Below are 24,963 nucleotides of genomic sequence, written 5' to 3' on the forward strand. Positions count from 1 at the left end.
CAACACAACAGGTAGTTAGATGCAATGAGCTGGGTTCACTCAACACTAAAGGTACTTAAGATGCAGTGAGGCAGGTTCTCACTCAACACAACAGATAGTTAGATGCAGTGAGGTGGCCAGATGGGTTCACTCAACACAACAGGTAGTTAGATGCAGTGAGCTGGGTTCACTCAACACAAAGCTAGGTATATGCAGTGATGAGGTGGGTTAAGTAAACACAACAGGTACTGGGTAGTTAGATGCAGTGAGCTGGGTTCACTGAACAGTAAAGGTACTTAAGATGCAGTGAGGTGGGTTCTCACTCAACACAACAGGTAGTTAGATGCAGTGAGCTGGGTTCACTCAACACTAAAGGTACTTAAGATGCAGTGAGGTGGGTTGTCACTCAACACAACAGGTAGTAAGATGCAGTGAGGTGGCCAGATGGGTTCACTCAACACAACAGGTAGTTAGATGCAGTGAGCTGGGTTCACTCAACACTAAAGGTACTTAAGATGCAGTGAGGTGGGTTCTCACTCAACACAACAGGTAGTTAGATGCAGTGAGGTGGCCAGATGGGTTCACTCAACACAACAGGTAGTTAGATGCAGTGAGCTGGGTTCACTCAACACAAAGCTAGGTATATGCAGTGATGAGGTGGGTTAAGTAAACACAACAGGTACTGGGTAGTTAGATGCAGTGAGCTGGGTTCACTGAACAGTAAAGGTACTTAAGATGCAGTGAGGTGGGTTCTCACTCAACACAACAGCTAGTAGATGCAGTGAGCTGGGTTCACTGAACAGTAAAGGTACTTAAGATGCAGTGAGGTGGGTTCTCACTCAACACAACAGGTAGTTAGATGCAGTGAGCTGGGTTCACTGAACAGTAGAGGTACTTAAGATGCAGTGAGGTGGGTTCTCACTCAACACAACAGGTAGTAAGATGCAGTGAGCTGGGTTCATTGAACAGTAAAGGCACCTAATATGCAGTGAGGTGGGTTCTCACCCAACACAACAGGTAGTAAGATGCAGTGAGGTGGCCAGGTGGGTTCACTCAACACAACAGGTAGTTAGATGCAGTAAGCTGGGTTCACTCAACACAAAGCTAGTTATATGGAGTGATGAGGTGGGTTAAGTAAACACAACAGGTACTGGGTAGTTAGATGCAGTGAGCTGGGTTTACTGAACAGTAAAGGTACTTAAGATGCAGTGAGGTGGGTTCTCACTCAACACAACAGGTAGTAAGATGCAGTGAGCTGGGTGTAACGAACGGTGGAGCACAGAGAGGATCTGATTACCGGTGATCTGCAGTATCACTGGGAATACAGATGTATACCAGATTATAACTGATCTGCAGTATCACCGATAATCCGATATACCAGCTAACCTCTGTGCTTGAGTAGAGTGTAGTGTTTGGTGTAACGGTAACACTGAGAGGACTGAGCCTCAGTGCAGTGGTGAGTACTGCACGGCTTCCTTCCAAAGACCTGAACTCTCCAAGGCGGGAGGAGTCAGGCTGAGAGTAGGAAGGATAGTCTAAAAGTGACACTCTGGAGGAAGTGTCACTAACAGGACGGGGAACCGCCTCTAATAGTGAGGTCGGTTCTCGAGGTTGGACAAGCCAGGTCGTTAACACACGGACAAATAAAGTACAAATACAGTAGGCGGAGGCGGAGTCTAAAGTACAGGCAGGGTTCGGCAACAGGGTATCAGAAATATCGAGGTACAAGATCAGGAGGCAGAAGCAGAGTCTAAGGACGAGCCGGGGTTCGGCAACAGAGTATCAGAATTATCAAGGTACAAGATCAGAGTTCAAGAGGATAGTCAGGCAGGCAGAAAGTCATAACAGATAATCACAATCAAACTAGTACTTTAAGCTATCAACAGAATCTAGCTAAGTGTAGGATTACAGCTCCAGCTGGTCCCGGCACACTTAAGAATCTGACTACGGGTCTGAGTGCTCCCACGTATGTGTTCGCAACGCCAGACAAAGAGCAAGTGAACAGCCAGCAGTATATATACACAAGGACCTCTCCAGGACCTCCCTAATTGCTGGACCAATGAGAGTAGTGGAAAATGTCAGCTGACCCGCCTGGTCAGCTGACTCCCTTCTGGCTGTTATTTAAGCTCTGCCTCTGTGCGCGCACGCGTGTCACTCTGAATCTGGGTGGACTATCAGTCCCAGCCACACCAGTACTGTTTTGCAATGTATCCAGTGAACCGAGTGCGGGAGCCGCCTCCAATGCGGATTCCGCCGTTACCAATGCGGATTCCGCCATTACCAATGCGGATTCCGCCGTTCCCAATGCGGATTCCGCCGCTCTGCCTATGCGGCATGCGGCGTTTTTTTCCGCGTTGTGACGCCATGCTGGACGCGGAAACAGCCGCCTCACCTTGAGAGGCAGCGGCTTTTCCGTGTTTCATCACACTGGGTTTACTGAACAGTAAAGGTACTTAAGATGCAGTGAGGTGGGTTCTCACTCAACACAACAGGTAGTTAGATGCAGTGAGCTGGGTTCACTGAACAGTAAAGGTACTTAAGATGCAGTGAGGTGGGTTCTCACTCAACACAACAGGTAGTAAGATGCAGTGAGGTGGCCAGGTGGGTTCACTCAACACAACAGGTAGTTAGATGCAGTGAGCTGGGTTCACTCAACACAAAGCTAGGTATATGCAGTTATGAGGTGGGTTAAGTAAACACAACAGGTACTGGGTAGTTAGATGCAGTGAGCTGGGTTCACTGAACAGTAAAGGTACTTAAGATGCAGTGAGGTGGGTTCTCACTCAACACAACGGGTAGTAAGATGCAGTGAGCTGGGTTCACTGAACAGTAAAGGTACTTAAGATGCAGTGAGGTGGGTTCTCACTCAACACAACAGGTAGTTAGATGCAGTGAGCTGGGTTCACTCAACACTAAAGGTACTTAAGATGCAGTGAGGTGGGTTGTCACTCAACACAACAGGTAGTAAGATGCAGTGAACTGGGTTCACTGAACAGTAAAGGTACTTAAGATGCAGTGAGGTGGGTTCTCACTCAACACAACAGGTAGTAAGATGCAGTGAGGTGGCCAGGTGGGTTAACTCAACACAACAGGTAGTTAGATGCAGTGAGCTGGGTTCACTCAACACAAAGCTAGGTATATGCAGTGATGAGGTGGGTTAAGTAAACACAACAGGTACTGGGGTATATGCAGTACTGGGTAGTACAATGTGCAGCTCCCTGTCACACACACAGGTAGTCACTGAATGTGCTGGGCTGCTGGCAGTGGCACACACACTATCAATTAGCAAGGCTGTGCTTGCAACAAAAGTGTCAGTTTGACACACAGAAAAAAAAATATGTACAGGATGAGCTCTGAAAAGAGCTGTTGCTGTTGATGGGTGCTTTAAAAGAAATAATAATCACTCAGCCGGGTTCGCGAACTTCCGCGGAAGGTTCGGTTCGCGGAAAAGTTCGCGAACCGCAATAGACTTCAATGGGGAGGCGAACTTTGAAAAATAGAAAAAATGATGCTGGCCACAAAAGTGATGGAAAATATGTTTCAAGGGGTCTAACACTTGGAGGGGGGCATGGCGGAGTGGGATACATGCCAAAAGTCCCGGGGAAAAATCTGGATGTGACGCAAAGCAGCGTTTTAAGGGCAGAAATCACATTGAATGCTAAATTGCAGGCCTAACGTGCTTTCAAACATCTTGCATGTGTATACATCAATCAGGGAGTGTAATTAGAGTACTGCTTCACACTGACACACCAAACTCACTGTGTAATGCACCGCAAACAGCTGTTTGTGTAGTGACGGCCATGCTGGACTACTGCGCAACATGGAGAGATTGCTCTTCCTCACTCAGTGATGTCAGGTAATGTGTGACTTCCTTCTCAACTTTCCATGGCATTGTTAAAAAGCTTACGTTTTGTTTTTAAATTACATTTTCTACTTGCTGTGTACTTGTTCAGTACCGCTACAATGAGAATCCTGTGGAGCCGGGCAAGTCTGCCATTGTGACCCCGGGTAATGGCCGGGGAATGAGGGGTTTGAATCCGGTGTGGAGCCTGAGCAACGACTACCACTGCACATCCAGGCAAGGAGGGCAGCAGGCAGGCAGGCATGCACGCCCGCCCTGAGGTAGTGACCAAAAAAACAATACAGGACTCAGGAGGACCTTTTGCGGCCCTAATTGTCATGAATCAACTTTAAATCCTTTAACGGGAATCCGTTATGGCGGGCAAAGATGACACCACATTCCTTTCACGAGAATCATATGGAGGCGGGCAAGTCTGCCATTTGTGAGTGACCCCGGGTAATGGCCGGGGAATGAGGGATGGAATCCGGTGTGGAGCCTGAGCAACGGCTACCACTGCACATCCAAGGAGGGCAGCAGGCAGGCATGCAATACAGGACTTTGAGGCCCTAATTGTAATGAATCAACTTTAAATCCTTTTAACGGGAATCCGTTATGGAGGGCAAGTCTGCCATTGTCACCGCGGGGAATGAAGGTTGGATTCCGGCCCGAAGTGGGAGCCTGCTGAGACCCATGCTGTAGCTGCCCTGACCGTGCTTTGCAGACCAGGCATCTGTGGTCAGATGGACCCTTGACCCAGCGGAAGACAAACCAAGTTGAAAGCATTTGCCAAGAATGTTTGACGGAGGGCAAGTTTTTTTTGCCCTTTTTTTAAATTGTTTGAAAATGTAGATGGTTGTATTTTTAAATTGTTTGGAACTTTAGATCGTTGTATTTTTAAATTGTTTGAAAGTGTAGATGGTTGTATTGCGTTCCGGAGTTGGAGCCTGATCAACGGCTACCACCACACATCCAGGCAAGGAGGGAGGCAGGCAGGCATGCACGCCCGCCCCGAGGTAGTGACCATAAATAACAATACAGGACTCAGGAGGACCTTTTGTGGCCCTAATTGTAATTAATCAACTTTAAATCCTTTAACGGGAGTCCGTTATGGAGGGCAAGTCTGATGGTGCCTTCACTGCGATTCAGCAGGTTGGTCTCCGGCGAGAATCCGTTATGGAGGGCAAGTCTGCCATTGTCACCGCGGGGAATGAAGGTTGGATTCTGGCCCGAAGTGGGAGCCTGCTGAGACCCACGCTGTAGCTGCCCTGACCGTGCTTTGCAGACCAGGCATCTGTGGTCAGATGGACCCTTGACCCAGCAGAAGACAAACCAAGTCGAAAGCATTTGCCAAGAATGTTTGACGGAGGGCAAGTTTTTTTGCCCTTTTTTTAAATTGTTTGAAAATGTAGATGGTTGTATTTTTAAATTGTTTGACACTTTAGATGGTTGTATTTTTAAATTGTTTGAAACTTTAGATGGTTGTATTTTTAAATTGTTTAAAAGTGTATCCATTCTTCCTCCCCCCAGCCACGAACAATACCACGGGAACGTGGAGCAGCAGAAGCCCCCTGTGATGGCTGCCGCGGTTGTTCTCCGCGGCTTGTCTTTTGAGGGGTGCTGCTTTTCCTCAGGTGTTCTTGCCATAGCTGTTTGTGCCTTCTCTCCAGGTGCCTTCGTAAGGCACTTGTCCCTACGTGACAGTTGGCCTTTCCACGGCTCAATTTTTGCTGGCAGAGACCACAGATGGCTTTGCTCCGATCTGAGACACACAAGTTAAAAAATTTCCAAATGGCTGAGCCCCTCTGGGCTGATGGCGCTACGGTGGCATCAGCAGCTGACGTTGAAGGGCATGTTGGCTGTCTGGCCATAGCTGGCGATACATGGCGCCGGACACTGCCCCCAGCTGTTTCTGAGGACGAGCTCCCTCTGCTTCTATCATGGAGTCGTCTCCTCCTAGTCTTCTCTGACTCCTCCTCTGAACTGTCCCCCTGGTCATCTCCTCTACCGGGAACATATGTGGTATCCGTATAATCGTCATCATAATCCTCCTGGCCAGCTGCACTTTCCTCAGACACCTCCTCACGATTTTGGGAAGTGATGGCACGTGCCTTCTTCTGCGCACTGTATTTTGGGCCAGGTCCGCACGAAATCACAGCAACACCACCTCGCACAGACCTGCCGGTGCCTGGTGGCCTTCCTCTGGGTCTGCCTCTACCTCTTCCTCTACCTGGTTTGTCCATTTTGTCCATCTCGGGGGGATGCTAGGTATATGCAGTGAGCTGGGTTCACTCAACACAACAGGTAGTAGGTATATGCAGTGAGCTGGGTTCACTCAACACAACAGGTAATTATGTGCAGTGATGAGATGGGTTAAGTAAAACACAACAGGTAGTAGGTATATGCAGTGAGCTGGGTTCACTCAACACAACAGGTAGTAGGTATATGCAGTGAGCTGGGTTCACTCAACACAACAGGTAGTAGGTATATGCAGTGAGCTGGGTTCACTCAACACAACAGGTAGTTATGTGCAGTGATGAGGTGGGTTAAGTAAACACAACAGGTAGTAGGTATATGCAGTGAGCTGGGTTCACTCAACACAACAGGTAGTAGGTATATGCAGTGAGCTGGGTTCACTTAACTCAACAGGTAGTTATGTGCAGTGATGAGGTGGGTTAAGTAAACACAACAGGTAGTAGGTATATGCAGTGAGCTGGGTTCACTCAACACAACAGGTAGTAGGTATATGCAGTGAGCTGGGTTCACTCAACACAACAGGTAGTAGGTATATGCAGTGAGCTGGGTTTAGTCAACACTACAGGTAGTTATGTGCAGTGATGAGGTGGGTTAAGTAAACACAACAGGTAGTAGGTATATGCAGTGAGCTGGGTTCACTCAACACAACATGTAGTAGGTATATGCAGTGAGCTGGGTTTACTCAACACAACAGGTAGTTATGTGCAGTGATGAGGTGGGTTAAGTAAACACAACAGGTAGTAGGTATATGCAGTGAGCTGGGTTCACTCAACACAACAGGTAGTAGGTATATGCAGTGAGCTGGGTTCACTCAACACAACAGGTAGTTATGTGCAGTGATGAGGTGGGTTAAGTAAACACAACAGGTAGTAGGTATATGCAGTGAGCTGGGTTCACTCAACACAACAGGTAGTAGGTATATGCAGTGAGCTGGGTTCACTCAACACAACATGTAGTAGGTATATGCAGTGAGATGGGTTTACTCAACACTACAGGTAGTTATGTGCAGTGATGAGGTGGGTTAAGTAAACACAACAGGTAGTAGGTATATGCAGTGAGCTGGGTTCACTCAACTCTACAGGTAGTTATGTGCAGTGATGAGGTGGGTTTAGTAAACACAACGGGTAGTAGTAGGATGCAGTGAGCTGGGTTCACTCAACACAAAGCTAGGTATATGCAGTGATGAGGTGGGTTAAGTAAACACAACAGGTACTGGGTATATGCAGTACTGGGTAGTACAATGTGCAGCTCCCTGTCACACACACAGGTAGTCAGTCACTGAATGTGCTGGGCTGCTGGCAGTGGCAAACACACACTATCAATTAGCAAGGCTGTGCATGCAACAAAAGTGTCAGTTTGACACACAGTAAAAAAAAGTACAGGATGAGCTCTGAAAAGAGCTAGGGTGCTATAAAAGCAATAACAATCAGCCAGGAGCAAACTAAGCAGCCAAGAACCTAACTAATCTGTCCCTAGAAGAACAAGTCTGCAGCAGCTCTCCCTAGTCTGTCTAATAGCAGGCACACGAGTGAGTGTAATGGCCGCTGGACCCTGCCTTATATAAGGGGGGGGTGGGGCTTCAGGGCTTACTGTAGCCTGAATGGCTACAATGTGCCTGCTGACTGTGATGCAGAGGGTCAAAGTTGACCCTCATAGTGCATTACGGGGCGAATCGAACTTCCGCAAAGGTTCGCCTGGTGCAGGCGAACCCGAACCCCCAATGTTCGCCTGGAACCGTTCGCCGGCGAACCGTTCGCTACATCTCTAGTCAGGAGCAAGCAAAGCAGCCTAGAACCTAACTAATCTGTCCCTAGGAGAAAAAGTCTGCAGCAACTGTCCCTTTCCTCTCTCTAGCAGGCTCACGAGTGAGTGTAATGGCCGCCGGACCCTGCCTTATATAAGGGGGGGGTGGGGCTTCATGGCTTAGTGTAGCCTGAATGGCTACAATGTGCCTGCTGACTGTGATGCAGAGGGTCAAAGTTGACCCTCATAGTGCATTATGGGGCGAATCGAACTTCCGCAAAAGTTCACCTGGTGCAGGCGAACGCGAACCCCCTAAGTTCGCCTGGAACCGTTCGCCGGCGAACCGTTCGCTACATCTCTAATCCAGACCTTGGAGAGATGGTGATCAGGAGACAGACGCGCAGGTAGGCCCGGGACTTCCCCCCACACTGGTCACAGACACTCTCCTGCAGTATACCCAATCAAAGCATTCCTGTAATGAATAGTGAATGGTCAGCTGCGGTGGCAAGCAGTACCACCGCAGCTGCTGCTGGTTCCCTGCCTGCCAGTCTCCCTGTGCCTTGGGCGTCTAGCACGCCAAGGACAGGTGTGGGTGGTCGTCACTTGTCTGCTGCGGTGGATGGTGGGTCCACCGCGGACATTACTGGGTCCCTGCCTGCCAGGCTTTCCGCGTCCCAGGCGTCTAGTACGCCGGGGACGCGTGTCTCTACTGTTCTCAGGGGCACATTAGCGTGTGCACGCACTCACCGTCAGGAGCTTTATGCCAGGAGGAGGCGCATCAGCTGACCAGCTGGTCGGCTGACGTCAGGGATCACGCTCGCCTCTCCTGATTGGCTGAGGCTGATTGGCGTGCCTGGAGGGTCTCCTCCGCTTCTTAAACCTCTCGGCTTCACTTGCAGTTTGTCTGCTGTCGTGAATACTTTGTGTTAGCGCTCAGACCTTAGTTAGTCCTCTAGTGTGTTAGAACCGGCAGGAGCTGGGAATTCACACTAAGCTTAGGATCTGCTTGATAGCTTAAATTGTACTATTACTGTGTATTATCTGTGTATGACTCTGGCTAGCTCTGACCTATCTTACTCTTAGTATTCTGTACTTCAGCCTATCTGATCCTGTTGCCAACTCAGCTTGTTTAACACTCTGTCTCTGTCTCCTGATTTTGTACCTTTGCCCATCTGACCTTAAAGCCAAACTCTGCCTGAATAACGTTCTGCCTTTGCCTGTCGATTCTGTACTGTAATCTGTTGACGAACCGATCTGTCTGACTACTCTACTCACCGGTGAGCCCTTGTCACTGGTGAGGTTATTACTATTAGTGCCCACCAGCTCCTCTGGTGAGGACTTCTGCTTAGATAATCTCCACCAGCTCCTCTGGTGAGAACTATTGTATTTGTTATCATACACCAGCCCCTCTGGTAATAGCTCCTGCACTAATAAGTGCTCACCAGCTCCTCTGGTCAGGCTTACGTTACTGATAGTACTCACCAGCTCCTCTGGTGAGCTATCTGCATTACTGTTGCACCAAGCATTATTCATTATACATCTCTTGTGTGTGGCTACACCTGTTACACCTTCTGTGTTTGTTGTCACGGCAGCCTTCTGATATACCAGCATTATAGGTGATTCTGCAGATCACCTTAAAAATCAGGTATATATCTGCATTATAGGTGATACTGCAGATCACCTAATAATCAGATTCTGCCTTTGCTGACACCAATCGTTACAGAACAGCAGACCAAAATGTCTATGGAGGCACTTTGCGGTCAAGCTGAGCTGTTAACTACGGCTATTAACGCCCTAACCAACACGGTTAACGCTCAGCAGACACAGATCAACCAGTTATCTGAAGCAGTGTGGACCCTTCAGACCACTAACGCAACAGTGCTATCCCTTGTGGTTACGGAACCTAGGGTTCCGCTCCCTGAAAGGTTTTCAGGGCAGAGGTCGGATTTTCAGAATTTTAGGAACCGTTGTCTTTCCTATTTTAAAGTTACGACCTACATCTTTAGGTTCAGAAAATCAGAAAGTAACATTTATCAAAACTTTGTTATCCGGGGATTCACAGACATTGGCCTACAATCTTCCCACCAGTCATGAGGCCCTGACCTCTGTGCAGCTATTTTTCAAAACCAAGGCAGTTATATATGACGATCCCGATATTTCGGTGACCGCAGAAAGGAAACTTAAGATCCTCAGGCAGGGGCATAACACTGTCGAGACATACGCTGCTGAGTTTAGAAAATGGGCTGTGTGAGCTAGGTGGGGTCAGTTTGCGTTGCTAGACTGTTTTCTGACAGGATGTCTCCCTCCTTCCTTGAAAAAGCGGGATAACGCCTGCGAAACTAGTGGGTCCGTTTGAGGGAACCCTCTGCTTCTCTCTGCCTTCAACTTGCCTGCCTCCTATCCACCATTACTGGGCTAAGTATACCTTTTCACTTTCACTATGGACTGCCACGGTAGTTTCACTGGTCCTGCCTATCACTAATTGTGTCACTATTTTTCAGGTTAAATTGTTGGTTATTATATATTGCAGGGATTTTGTGCAATTGGTTGTATATTTTTGTTGATTTATTCATTTAGCACAGACCACATGACAAGGGAACTTTGTCTCTATTGTTACACACTTCATGTATATGCTGAACCCGGGTTCTTTCCGATTTGGGCACAGTTCCTGAGCCCTTTGAGGATTTAATTTCCATTATTAGATATAGGTGGTTTGCAACATATATTTTGCATGGTGAAATATTGTTTTTTGACACATGTATTTATTTTTGCAGAGAGTTGAGATATGGGGGTTACTGTGTGTGTTTTAATTGTTTTTAATCATGAATGTTTTGTGAAGTGTACTTTATATAGAACCTTTTTGCAATAATAAAAATTAATATTTTTTTTTCTTCCATTGTACATACCTACCATACACTGATACCTGGGTTCAATCCCCAGCTCTGTTGCTTTGAGTCTGCCAGGAGAAAAGCATGATATAAATGTTATTTTTATTTTGGACTGTTGGAGTTTAAAGTTATTTCAGATGTGCCTACATGGATTGAACTTTGTATGCTATACACGGGGAATCTTTTGATACGCCTTGAGCGGTAAACAAAGGCCTGTACTTCATACTGTAAATGACTGTTTACAGCCACACAATAGCTGTATAGGAATGAAGTCAATGCCCAGCCCCCGACGAGCGGCAATGGAGGATTCAGCAGAGGACTCCTAGCTTACAGAAGCTGGTTTGTCTGGTTTGGTCAACAATGGTCCATGGGACTAGCTACAACAAGTTCCTTCCCCCCAGCTGCTAAGGGCAGGAACTATTGATGATGTATAACACAGAGGAGGAGTCTCTATACCTGTGGTATCCAGATATAAGACAATGCTTGGGAAGCTCTCTCTCTCTCTCTCTCTCTCTCTTGGAATGCTGACATGGACTGTGAGATAGAAAGGGGCTCAGCTAATGAAAGTGTGTGACTGTGCATAGGGTATATAGAGTGTCACAGGAGCCCTTGTGGCTGACCGCACTTAGCCTTCTAAACGATGCCAGCGCACAGATCGTGCGAACTCTGGTCGCAGTCAATGCGCAGGAACCGTTAAGAATTAGCCGCAGACAACTCAGAAGGGAGCCTGTGAGACACGGGTGATTACAACGTCACCCACTGGTTCAGAGTAAACTGCCACCACCGCGGTTACTATGGGACCGTGGGGCCCACTAACTGACTGACTAATCCTGCGAATAAAACGGTTAAACACACGATATTCTGTCTAGCCAACAACAAACAAACAGTAGCGTATCTTCAGAGACCCGGGATCAGTTCTGTGTGTGCTGATAAGCAGGGTAGCGAAACAGTGAATGACTTGGGGAAAGTCGTTTATTCACGCAATATAAATAATTAATATATACAGACAATTATGAAAATCAACAATTATGAAAACAGTAATAGCCAGTATGAAAAATAAAAGAAGGGAGAAAAATACTTAGTTCCTGGAAAGATGTCCTTATTGTGGGAAAAATCAGAGTTCTGGTTTCCAATCAAGTTCAAGCAAACGGTTTCAAGTTCTTAGAGTTCTTTGTTCAGATGGGTCAGCAAAATGGCCACCAGCCCTATGTCCTCTGGCTGGCAGCAGATTGTCATGAAGATGGTAAAGGGAGGAAACTTCTTCCCAGGCAGCTCATTCACTTTTTATGGAGCTGAGCTCAGAGGCGGGCTCCCAGAGTCGGCCCTCCAGGCCGGACTATGGTAATCACATGTGGGCAGGGGCTTTAGCAACCTCATAATCCTGACATGTGCCCTAGGCAGACCTGCGCGGCCGGCCCACAAATAATAAGTACATATTCTCGATCCCCAGAACCTACCGATTAATATGATATCAAACTTGGGCATGTTTGCATGCCTGGTTAAAAAACGGTGGAATTCCCAGAGTTCTGTTTAGGACAGTGGCCCAAATTTAATATCAAAACACTCACAAGATCCGGACCAGCAGAATGATATAACTTTCACATTTCTCACTTGAACGGTATTGCTTAAACATGCTCAAAATACTAAACTCCATGCTTTTTAATATGGCTCCGGCCGGTCTGAGCAGAGCAGATTTTTTGAATAGCCCCCTGCTGGGAGCTCATCCTGTCTTCCCCAAATGGCAGAGTGAGTTCTCTGCTGACTAATTAACATCTAGGTGTCACCTGGTTCCCAGAGCCAAAAGGGAAATTGTGCCTTCCACAGGGAATATGTCCAAGCTAATTAACACCTTCCCCCCAGGCTGTCACTTCAGCTAAGACAGATTCCCCAGCTCTTTTTAAGCAGAGGGATACTACACATCAGATCTTGGTTTAACGATTTGTGTCGCAAAGCGACCGCAATCGCGTTTTGGCCGACTGGGCGTCGCCCGGCGTCACACCTCCCCTTCCTGACGCTGTGTAGGGGGTTGTCTGCAAGACATCCGCCGTAGCAGCCATTGGCGCTGCTGGGTCTAGTTCCCCCTGACACCGGGACAGCCCATCGGCGTTTTGGTGCCGGCTGCCCGCTTTGTGTTGGATCGTAAAGTCGTACTGTTGCAATGACAGGCTCCACCGTAGGAGCTTGCCATTGGTCCCAGCAGTACGGTTTAGCCAACTGAGGGGGTTATGGTCGGTAACGATCGTGAAAGAGCGGCCGTACAGATACGATTGTAGTTTCTGTAGGGCCCACACAATCGCTAGGCACTCCTTTTCAGTGGTGGAGTAGGCTACCTCTCGGGGCAGGAGCTTCCGGCTCAGGTAGAGGATAGGGTGTTCATCTCCCCTTCCATCCACCTGGCTGAGGACTGCGCCGAGACCGTAGTCAGAGGCATCGGTTTGCACAACAAACCGACGACTGAAATCCGGGGCTTGAAGCACAGGGGCACTCGCGAGTGCCTGCTTCAACGCTTGGAAGGCGTTCTCGCAAGCGGGGGTCCAGCTAACAACCTTGGGGTGTTTCTTGCTAGTGGCATCGGTCAGGGGCTTCGCCAGGGTACTATAGGCTGGAACAAATTTCCTATAGTAACCGGCGGTCCCCAGGAACGCCTGGACCTGCTTTTTCGTGATAGGCCGAGGCCATGCCAGGATGGCGTCAACCTTTCCCGTGTCAGGTTTCAGGGTGCTACCCCCCACCCGGTGACCTAAGTACTGCACCTCGGTCATACCAATCTGACACTTACTCGGCTTAACTGTCAGATTGGCTGCAGCCAGCCTCTCTAGTACCTGGGACAGGTGTTTGAGGTGTTCCTCCCAGGTGGGGCTGAACACCGCAATGTCATCCAAGTACGCTACAGCGAACCCTTGCAGTCCCTCCAGCAGGTCGTTTACGGCCCGCTGAAACGTGGCAGGAGCGTTCTTCATCCCAAAGGGCATCATCGTGAACTCGAAGAGGCCAAAAGGGGTGATGAAGGCCGACTTCTGCCTCGCGTCAGGTGCAAGTGGTATCTGCCAGTACCCCCGGCTCAGATCCATGATTGATAGGTACCTGGCGGACGCCATCGTATCCAACAACTCATCGATGCGAGGCATGGGGTAGGCGTCTGTAGTGGTGATGGCGTTCAACTTCCTGTAGTCCACGCAGAACCGAGTTGTCTGGTCCTTCTTGGGGACCAGGACAACAGGGGCTGCCCAGGCACTACAGGACTTTTGAACCACCCCTAGCTCCAGCATCTCCCTCACCTCTTTCTGCATGTCCGCTTGCACCTCAGGGGAGACGCGGTAAGCGGATTGCCTGATGGGGGGATGGGTGCCCGTATCTACCCTATGCACTGCCAGACTGGTCCGCCCCGGGACACCGGAGAAGGTGTGCTGGTACGGACCCAGCACCTCCTGCAACTGCTCTTGCTGGGACGAGGAGAGTTGTGGGTTGACGCTTAGGTCGCTGTCCACATCTCGTATGTCAGCCAGCAGGTCTAACAGGGGGTCTGCCTCTCCCTGCTCTAACCGGCTGCACACTGGCAGCACATACTTGGTCCTGTCATGGTGGGCCTTCAGCATGTTGACATGAAAGCTTTTCTGTTTCCTGCCTCCCATGTTCACCAGATATGTCAGAGGGTTTAACCGTTGCACTATAGTGTAGGGTCCCTCCCAGGCCGCTTGCAGCTTGTCCTGCTTCACTGGAAGAAGGGCATACACTTTGTCACCTACTTCAAATGACCTCTCTCCAGCAGTGCGGTCATACCAGAGTTTTTGTTTGGCCTGAGCCTGGGCCATGTTTTCCGTTACCATTTCTGTGAGGGACTCCATCTTGTCCCTGAACCTGAGGACGTAATCAACTACAGAGACATCTGTGGGGTCCCCCTTGCCTTCCCACGTCTCCCGCATCAATTGTAGTGGTCCTCGGACATTCCTACCATACAGGAGCTCGAACGGGGAGAACCCGGTAGATTCCTGCGGCACCTCCCTGTATGCAAACAACAGATGAGGCAGGTATCGTTCCCAGTCCCCACCTTGCGACTCGACAAACGTGGTCAGCATTTGCTTCAGCGACCCGTTGAACCTTTCACACAGTCCATTGGTCTGCGGGTGGTAGGGACTGGAGACAATGTGCGTCATCTGTATCTTTTTGCACAGGGCCTCCATGAGTCCGGACATAAACTGGGTTCCCTGATCAGAGAGCATCTCCGCAGGGAACCCGACTCGGGAGAAAATGTTAAGTAGCGCATCGGCTACCTTGTCCGCCCTCAGGGAGGAAAGTGCCATGGCCTCAGGATAGCGGGTGGCGTAATCCACCACCGTCAGGATGTACCTTTTGCCACTGCTGCTGGGAGTGGGCAATGGTCCAATTATGTCGACCGCCACTCTGTGAAAGGGCTCACCTATGATTGGCAGTGGACACAAGGGAGCTTTGCGGGGATTCCCAGCCCTTTTTACCTTTTGGCAAATGGTACATGAGCGGCAGTAGTTCGTCACATCTATCCGCATTTGAGGCCAGTAGAAATGTCCCCGGATACGATCAAGTGTCCTGTGGATCCCCAAGTGCCCGGCCAGGGGAATGTCATGTGCGGACTTCAGCACATGCCCCCGGAAGGCACTAGGTACCACAAGCAACTTGGTACCCATCCCCATTTCACCTTCGGTGGGGTGTACAGGCTCACTGTACAACTTCCCACCTTCCCAGTATACCTTGAAGGTAGCCTCGTCTGTGAGGGGCTCAGAAGCCTGTTTTCTGAGGGCCTCGAGGCTAGGGTCAGTCTGGAGTGCTTGCACAAATGCAGCACTCTCACTCTCAGCCAGCTGGCCCGTGGCATATGAGGTTAGTGGCTGAAGGGTACCATCCCTGTGGTCAGAGGAGGGGGAGGAGGCCGGAACCTCCTCCACCTGTTCTGAGCCCAGGTTCTGAGCAGTACGGCTGCGTGTTACTGCTAGCACAGGTATACCTTCAGAATGGCACATATTGGCATCACCTACATCATTGTTACAAGCATTAATAACAGTAACAGGAACATTTTCATCACAGACAGTTTGTACATCAACCACAGGTTCCCTTGAACTGGGCACGTTCAACCCACCTCCCCCCTGTTCTTGCCCCTGGGTGCAAAGTACCTGGGTGTGGGCAGAGAGTCCGTCTCCGTTCTGGCATTCCACAGGGCTTGGTGCAGGTTCATAGTATGACACCAGCGTGCCCAAGTCGGTCCCCAGCAAAACAGGGACCGGCAGTTGGTCCAGGATCCCAACAACCTTCTCGTGGACCCCCACCCCCCAGTCGATGGACACCCGGGCTTGGGGAATGTGAGAAAGAGTGCCCCCCACTCCAGTGAGGGTGAGGTACTGGTCAGGGATGATGGCCTCTGCGGGGACAAGGTGTGCACGCACCAGAGTGACATCTGCTCCGGTGTCACGGAAACCAGTGACAAGCTGGTCATTCACAGTAACCAGCTAGTGATTGCTTGTGATGGGGGAGTTCCCTGTCCCCTTCGCAAACATCAGGTTGAATGCGGCTCCTGGTTGGGGTACGCTGGCGGGTGGTGTCTGCCGCGGGCGAGGTGCGGGTGGTCCAGGTGCTGGGGTGGCCTGCCTCCGCTCCGGACAGGTGAACTTCATGTGTCCCGTCTTGTGGCAGTAGTGACAGGTGACCTCTCCAGGGGCTGCAGACCTGGGTGCAGAAGCTGTGCTGGGTGGCCTCTGTGGCGGACGGCTCACAGGGGCAGGAGAGTCTGCCGAGGTATTGGGCTGACCTCCCCTCCAGCTGGATGGGACAGTCCTGCGGGTATCAGCCACCCGGGTAGTTGCAAAAGTCTCAGCAAGGTCTGCAGCGACAGTTGCTGAAGCCGGCTTGCGTTCTAGCACAAATTGTCGTACATCAGCAGGGCAAATGTTCAGAAATTGTTCCAGGACTATCAAGTCCTCCAGGACGCCATAAGACCCTTTGGTGAGGCCGAGTGTCCACTGGCGGAGTGTGGTGAGCAAGCTGCTGACCACATCTCGGTACGAATCAGAAGACTTTTTCTGCCAGGCCCTGAACTTTTTGCGATAGGCTTCTGGCGTCAGCTGGTACTTAGTAATGATAGCGTCTTTTATAGCATCATAATCATTATCCTTTTCCGCAGGCAATTCTGCGAAAGCATCAAGCGCTTTGTAGCGCAGCAAAGGTGTCAGATGTCTGGCCCACTGGTCTTGGGACAGACGATACTGACGGCATGCTTTTTCAAAAGACCGCAAAAACAAGTCAATGTCAGTGTCTTTTTCAATATTAGCAAATTTAAATTTTGCACTTACGGGTGCTGCAGCTCCTTCAGCAGGGAGGCTGGGCGGTGAACTCCGGCTGGCCTGTTGCACCTTTGCCATGTTGAGCTCATGCTGTCGTCTCTCCCGCGCCTCTGCGGCATCCCTCTCCGCGTGGCGTTCAGCAGCAGCAGCTTTGCGTTCTGCAGATTGGCGCTCCCGTTCCTCTCGTGCTTCCATGTACTGCATGTACTTGTCTAGGTCAGTCTCCATCAGCTTCTGTAATGCCTGCTGCATTACCGGGTCAGCACCCATGGACAGTCCAGTACTGGCCAGTTCCGGGCGAGTAATGTCAGAAACTCTGGGATTGGGGTCCATACTGACAGTCTCTGGCGTAACTGTTGCAACAGGGCCCGCAGGATGCTCAACCTCTGTACGCCTAAGATCTTCAGCCTCTGGTTCCCCTTGATTGTCAGATGGGCTGGTATCCACCTCAGCGGACACTCCCGGCTCCCGCAGTTGCTGAGCATCCCATCTGGACAAGTCTGCTATCAGGTCCCGTTTTGTCTTGCGGAGGATGCCAATGCCCCTCTCTTTGCAAAGATTTTCCAGGTCTGCTAGGCACATGTTCTGGTAGTTCCCGGACATTTCCATGCCAAATAAAATAAAACTTTGGGGAAGGGGTACTGGCTACACAGTCTCTCTGTATATATAAAAAATATATTGCCTTCCAGCTACACCAACGAATTAGTTCGTTTCTCGATAGCGCTAGCGCTATCGCAGATACTTTCAGCACAACACAGATCCCACCCGCTGCCTAACACTGTCACAGGAGCCCTTGTGGCTGACCGCACTTAGCCTTCTAAACGATGCCAGCGCACAGATCGTGCGAACTCTGGTCGCAGTCAATGCGCAGGAACCGTTAAGAATTAGCCGCAGACAACTCAGAAGGGAGCCTGTGAGACACGGGTGATTACAACGCCACCCACTGGTTCAGAGTAAACTGCCACCACCGCGGTTACTATGGGACCGTGGGGCCCACTAACTGACTGACTAATCCTGCGAATAAAACGGTTAAACACACGATATTCTGTCTAGCCAACAACAAACAAACAGTAGCGTATCTTCAGAGACCCGGGATCAGTTCTGTGTGTGCTGATAAGCAGGGTAGCGAAACAGTGAATGACTTGGGGAAAGTCGTTTATTCACGCAATATAAATAATTAATATATACAGACAATTATGAAAATCAACAATTATGAAAACAGTAATAGCCAGTATGAAAAATAAAAGAAGGGAGAAAAATACTTAGTTCCTGGAAAGATGTCCTTATTGTGGGAAAAATCAGAGTTCTGGTTTCCAATCAAGTTCAAGCAAACGGTTTCAAGTTCTTAGAGTTCTTTGTTCAGATGGGTCAGCAAAATGGCCACCAGCCCTATGTCCTCTGGCTGGCAGCAGATTGTCATGAAGATGGTAAAGGGAGGAAACTTCTTCCCAGGCAGCTCATTCACTTTTTATGGAGCTGAGCTCAGAGGCGGGCTCCCAGAGTCGGCCCTCCAGGCCGGACTATGGTAATCACATGTGGGCAGGGGCTTTAGCAACCTCATAATCCTGACATGTGCCCTAGGCAGACCTGCGCGGCCGGCCCACAAATAATAAGTACATATTCTCGATCCCCAGAACCTACCGATTAATATGATATCAAACTTGGGCATGTTTGCATGCCTGGTTAAAAAACGGTGGAATTCCCAGAGTTCTGTTTAGGACAGTGGCCCAAATTTAATATCAAAACACTCACAAGATCCGGACCAGCAGAATGATATAACTTTCACATTTCTCACCTGAACGGTATTGCTTAAACATGCTCAAAATACTAAACTCCATGCTTTCTAATATGGCTCCGGCCGGTCTGAGCAGAGCAGATTTTTTGAATAGCCCCCTGCTGGGAGCTCATCCTGTCTTCCCCAAATGGCAGAGTGAGTTCTCTGCTGACTAATTAACATCTAGGTGTCACCTGGTTCCCAGAGCCAAAAGGGAAATTGTGCCTTCCACAGGGAATATGTCCAAGCTAATTAACACCTTCCCCCCAGGCTGTCACTTCAGCTAAGACAGATTCCCCAGCTGTTTTTAAGCAGAGGGATACTACACATCAGATCTTGGTTTAACGATTTGTGTCGCAAAGCGACCGCAATCGCGTTTTGGCCGACTGGGCGTCGCCCGGCGTCACATAGAGCCATTATGTGAGACACATACTTTGTATGATCTAACTTGTACATATGTATATTTGTAAATAAACCCCTTCTATTTAACCCCTTTGAAACGACCTCAAGTGTCTGGTCATTAACATAGAAATAAGTTAACATAAGCTAGAGTACATTCTACATGGACTGAGCATAAATTGTACATGCTAGGCTAGCTGCAGGCAGCTAGCTTCAGCTAGAAGCAGTGGCGGACATACGGCCGTGCAGGCCGTGCCGCCGCACGAGGGCCCCTGAAGTTCCGCTGCTTCAGGGGCCCATTAAGTATTGCAGGGTTTTTTTTTTAATTTTACCTTTTATTTTAACCTGGGGGGCCCCGACTCCTGTCCTCCCCCCTCACATCGGCCCCCCCCTCCCCCTCATGCGATGCGGCGGGAGAGCAGAAAATACAGGAAGTCTCCGCCGGGGCTGCAGCAGACACTAGAGGCTGCTGCCGCTTGGTCTCCCGTGTCTCCAACTTTGTACACTGCTCGCTACTTCCTGGTTTAGTAGCGAGCAGTGTACAAAGTTGGAGACACGGGAGACCAAGCGGCAGCAGCCTCTAGTGTCTGCTGCAGCCCCGGCGGAGACTTCCTGGATTTTCTGCTCTCCCGCCCGCCGCCGTCGCGCATACCGGGAGGGGGGCCCGAGGTGAGTGAGGGAGGATAGGAGTCGGGCCCCCCACCCGGATAGCTACACACCCATCCACCCGGCTACCTTACCCACCCGGCTAACTACCCACCCGGATACCCACACACTCACCCGGCTACCTACCCACCCGGATACCCACACACCCACCCGGCTACCTAACCACCCACCCAGCTACCTACCCGGCTACCTAACCACCCTGCCGGCTACCTACCCACCCGGCTACCTACCCACCCGGATAACCACACACCCACCCGGCTACCTACCCGGCTACCTAACCACCCACCCGGCTACCTACCCGGCTACCTAACCACCCTGCCGGCTACCTACCCGGCTACCTAACCACCCTGCCGGCTACCTACCCGGCTACCTAACCACCCTGCCGGCTACCTACCCACCCACCCACCCACCCGGCTACCTAACCACCCTACCTAACCACCCTGCCGGCTACCTACCCACCCACCCGGCTACCTAACCACCCACCCGGCTACCTACCCACCCGGCTACCTAACCACCCACCCGACTACCTACCCACCCGGCTACCCACCCACCCGGCTACCTAACCACCCACACATCTACGCACTCACCCGGCTACCTACCCACCCGGCTACCTAACCACCCACCCGTCTACCCACCCGGCTACCTACCCACCCAGCTACCTAACCACCCTGCCGGCTACCTACCCACCCACCCGGATACCTACCCACCCACCCGGCTACCTACCCACCCAGCTACCTACCCGGCTACCTAACCACCCACCCGGCTACCCACCCGGCTACCTAACCACCCACACATCTACCCACCCACCCGGCTACCTAACCACCCACCCGGCTACCTACCCACCCGGCTACCTAACCACCCACCCGTCTACCTACCCACCCAGCTACCTAACCACCCTGCCGGCTACCTACCCACCCGGCTACCTACCCACCCGGCTACCTACCCACCCGGCTACCTACCCACCCGGCTACCTACCCACCTGGCTACCCACCCACCCGGCTACCCAACCACTCACCCGGCTACCTAACCACCCACCCGGCTACCCACCCGGCTACCTACACACCCACCCGGCTACCTACACACCCACCCGGCTACCTACCCACCCACCAGGCTACCTACCTACCTACCCACCCGGCTACCTACAAACCCACCAGGCTACCTACCTAAAGACCCACCAGGCTACCTACCCACCCACCCAGCTACCTAACCACCCACCTACCCACCCACCAGGCTACCTACCCACCAGGCTACCCACCCACCCGGCTACCCAGCCACCCACCAGGCTACTTACCCACCCGGCTAAGGGCTGCCTACCTACCTACCCACCAGGCTACCTATCCACCCAACCACCCATGGGAGCTGCGCGCTGGATGGAGGCTGGGACAGGAGGTCTGCTGCTGCAGGTGAGTAAATGGTTTTTTTTATTATTTATTTTAGCAGGTGTATGTTCTGGGCAGGTCTGCCACATGATTGCGTGTATGTTCTGGGCAGGTCTGCCACATGATTGCATGTATGTTCTGGGCAAATTTGCTACATGATTGCATGTGTTTTCTGGGCAAATCTGCCGACATGATTGCACGTATTTTCTGGGCATATCTGCCGACATGATTGCACGTATTTTCTGGGCATATCTGCCGACATGATTGCGCGTATTTTCTGGGCATATCTGCCGACATGATTGCGCGTATTTTCTGGGCATATCTGCCGACATGATTGCGCGTATTTTCTGGGCATATCTGCCGACATGATTGCGCGTATTTTCTGGGCATATCTGCCGACATGATTGCGCGTATTTTCTGGGCATATCTGCCGACATGATTGCACGTATTTTCTGGGCATATCTGCCGACATGATTGCACGTATTTTCTGGGCATATCTGCCGACATGATTGCACGTATTTTCTGGGCAAATCTGCTCACATTATGTGTATTTTCATGAGAAAACCTGCACAATTATGTGAATTTTCTGGGGAAAGGGTCACCAAAACCTGGGCCCACTGTCTTTGCGTTGCACTTTTCAAGGGAACCTGAGGTGAGAATAATATTGAGGCTGCTATATTTCTCTCCTTTTAAGCAATACCAGTTGCCTGGTTGCCGTTCTGGTCCTCTGCCTCTTATTCTTTCAACCATAGACCCTGAACAAGCATGCAGCAGGTCAGGGGTTTCTGACAATATTGTCAGAACTGAGAAGATTAAGCTGCATGCTTGTTGCTGGTGTAATGCAGTTTATTACTGCAGCCAAATAGATCAGCAGGGCCGCCAGGCAACTAGTATTGTTTAAAAGGAAATAAATATGGCAGCCTCCATATCACTCTCACCCCGGGATCACTTTAAATTACAGTTAGCTCCGCCCTTATCCGGTCATTGCCACGCCCATTTTTTGCCGCGGCGCTACGCGCCGCAGGTTCTATCCACACCCATTTTTTGCTGCGGTGTGCTTCGCGTGTCGTAGGTTATAGCCACGCCCATTTTTTGCCGCGGCGCAGGTCAGGGGGGCCCACAATTGATATTTTGCACAGGGGCCCACTGCTGCCTGTGTCCGCCACTGGCTAGAAGTGCAGGTGGTATAATGGATATGTTAGTTACCTACCATACACTGATACCTGGGTTCAATCCCCAGCTCTGGTGCTTTGAGTCTGCCAGGAGAAAAGCATGATATAATTGTTATTTTTCTTTTGGACTGAGCATAAATTGTACATGCTAGGCTAGCTGCAGCTACCTCCAGCTACCTCCAGCTACAAGTGTTGGTGGTATAATGGATATGTTAGTTACCTACCATACACTGATACCTGGGTTCAATCCCCAGTTCTGGTGCTTTGAGTCTGCCAGGAGAAAAGCATGATATAATTGTTATTTTTCTTTTGGACTGAGCATAAATTGTACATGCTAGGCTAGCTGCAGCTACCTCCAGCTACCTCCAGCTACCTCCAGCTACCTCCAGCTAGAAGTGTTGGTGGTATAATGGATATGTTAGTTACCTACCATACACTGATACCGGGGTTCAATCCCCAGCTCTGGTGCTTTGAGTCTGCCAGGAGAAAAGCATGATATAAATGTTATTTTTCTTTTGGACTGAGCATAAATTGTACATGCTAGGCTACTAGCTTCAGCTAGCTTCAGCTAGCTTCAGCTAGCTTCAGCTAGCTTCAGCTAGCTTCAGCTAGCTTCAGCTAGCTTCAGCTAGCTTCAGCTAGCTTCAGCTAGCTTCAGCTAGCAGTGTTGGTGGTATAATGGATATGTTAGTTACCTACCATACACTGATACCTGGGTTCAATCCCCAGCCACGGTATGTTAGCTGGCTTTTGAAATACTGGAATTCCCTGGCAGATGAGACCCTCCTCCCTCTAGTAGGAGGGAGAACCAGATATTAGAAAACTTGAAACATGTTTTCTAACATTATTCCAGCCAGTAGAAATGTTTTAAAATTTTGAAGTTCGCATCCCCATTGAACTCTATTGCGGTTCGCGAACTTTTTCGCGAACCGAACTTTCCGCGGAGGTTAGCGAACAGGGTTCACGAACAGTGTTCGCGAACCGAAAATCGGAGGTTCGCGACATCTCTACAGTCCCGTGTTCTATTACCTGGGAGAATCGAGTCTTATCTACCCAGGCATTCATAGACTCGGGCTCTGCAGCCAATTTCATAGACTCTGATTTTGCTATGAAATTGGGAGTTCCCATTGTTTCCCTAGACAGTCAGATTTTTGTAACTGCAGTGGATGATTCTCCACTTCAGGGGAAACAACCCAGAGGTCGAGTGGTGCGTGGACGCGGGTGGACGACGTCCACTTACTATTTCCAGAGAGTGGACGCCGTCCACCCTGGCATGTTAGGAGGGGAGCAGTGCAGAGAAGAGGGAGAGCTGTGAGCAGCGGTGGAGAAGGGGGGCCACCTCCCCTTCCCTCACCTTAGGGTGCTCTCCCTCCCTCGCTCTCCCCTCCAGAAGTAACGCGCGTGTAGCTGGCAGCGGGCGGGACTTACCTCTCCTCGTTCTGGCGTCGGATCTGCATGCCGCTGCTCTGGTCTGGACCAGACCAGACTTGCGGCAGTGGAATGCTCGCGCCGGAATGAGGAGAGGTAAGTCTCGCCTGCTGCCGGCTGCACGCACGTTACTTCTGGAGAGGAGAGCGAGGGAGGGAGAGCACCCTAAGGTGAGGGAAGGGGGGGAGATGGCCCCCCTTCTCCACCGCTGCTCACAGCTCTCCCTCTTCTCTGCGCTGCTCCCCTCATGCTGGGGGGACACCTGACTACCTATTCTGAGGACATATACCCCTGACTACATATATACTGGGCACATATACCCCCTGACTACATATACTGGGCACATATACCACTGACTACATATATACTGGGCACATATACCCCCTGACTACATATACTGGGCACATATACCCCTGATTACATATACTGGGCACATATACCCCCTGGCTACATATACTGGGCACATATACCCCTGATTACATATACTGGGCACATATACCCCCTGACTACATATACTGGGCACATATACCCCTGCCTACATATACTGGACACATATACCCCTGCCTACATATACTGGGCACATATACCTCTGCCTACATATACTGGACACATATATCCCTGCCTACATATACTGGGCACATATACCCCTGACTACATATACTGGGCACATATACAGTACCTCTGGCTACGTATACTGGGCACATATACCCCTAGCTACATATACTGGGACATATACCCCTGACTACATATACTGGCACATATATACCTCTGACTACATATACTGGGACATATACCCCTGGCTACATATACTGGGACATATACCCCAGGCTACATATACTGGGACATATATCCCTGGCTACATATACTGGGACATATACCCCTGGCTACATATGCTGGGCACATATACCCCTGGCTACATATACTGGGCACATATACCCATGGCTACATATACTTGGCATGTATACCCCTGGCTACATATACTGGGGACATATAGCGCCTGGCTACATATACTAGGCACATATACCTCTGGCTACATACACTGTGGACTACTATACTCATGGCTACTTATACTGGGGACACCTATAGACCTGGCTACCTATGCTGGGGGTACCTATTTTGGGGGAACTTCTGTC

General features: G+C 50.3%; 1 protein-coding gene across 1 annotated transcript in view; it reads right to left on the minus strand.

The window, feature by feature from the left end:
• LOC137536229 (membrane-spanning 4-domains subfamily A member 4D-like) overlaps positions 1 to 24,963 on the minus strand; it is a 285,896-nt gene that overhangs the window by 250,065 nt on the left and 10,868 nt on the right. The window lies entirely within an intron of this gene.

This window comes from Hyperolius riggenbachi, chromosome 10, assembly GCF_040937935.1.
Source record: "Hyperolius riggenbachi isolate aHypRig1 chromosome 10, aHypRig1.pri, whole genome shotgun sequence".
NCBI classification, from domain to species: domain Eukaryota; kingdom Metazoa; phylum Chordata; class Amphibia; order Anura; family Hyperoliidae; genus Hyperolius; species Hyperolius riggenbachi.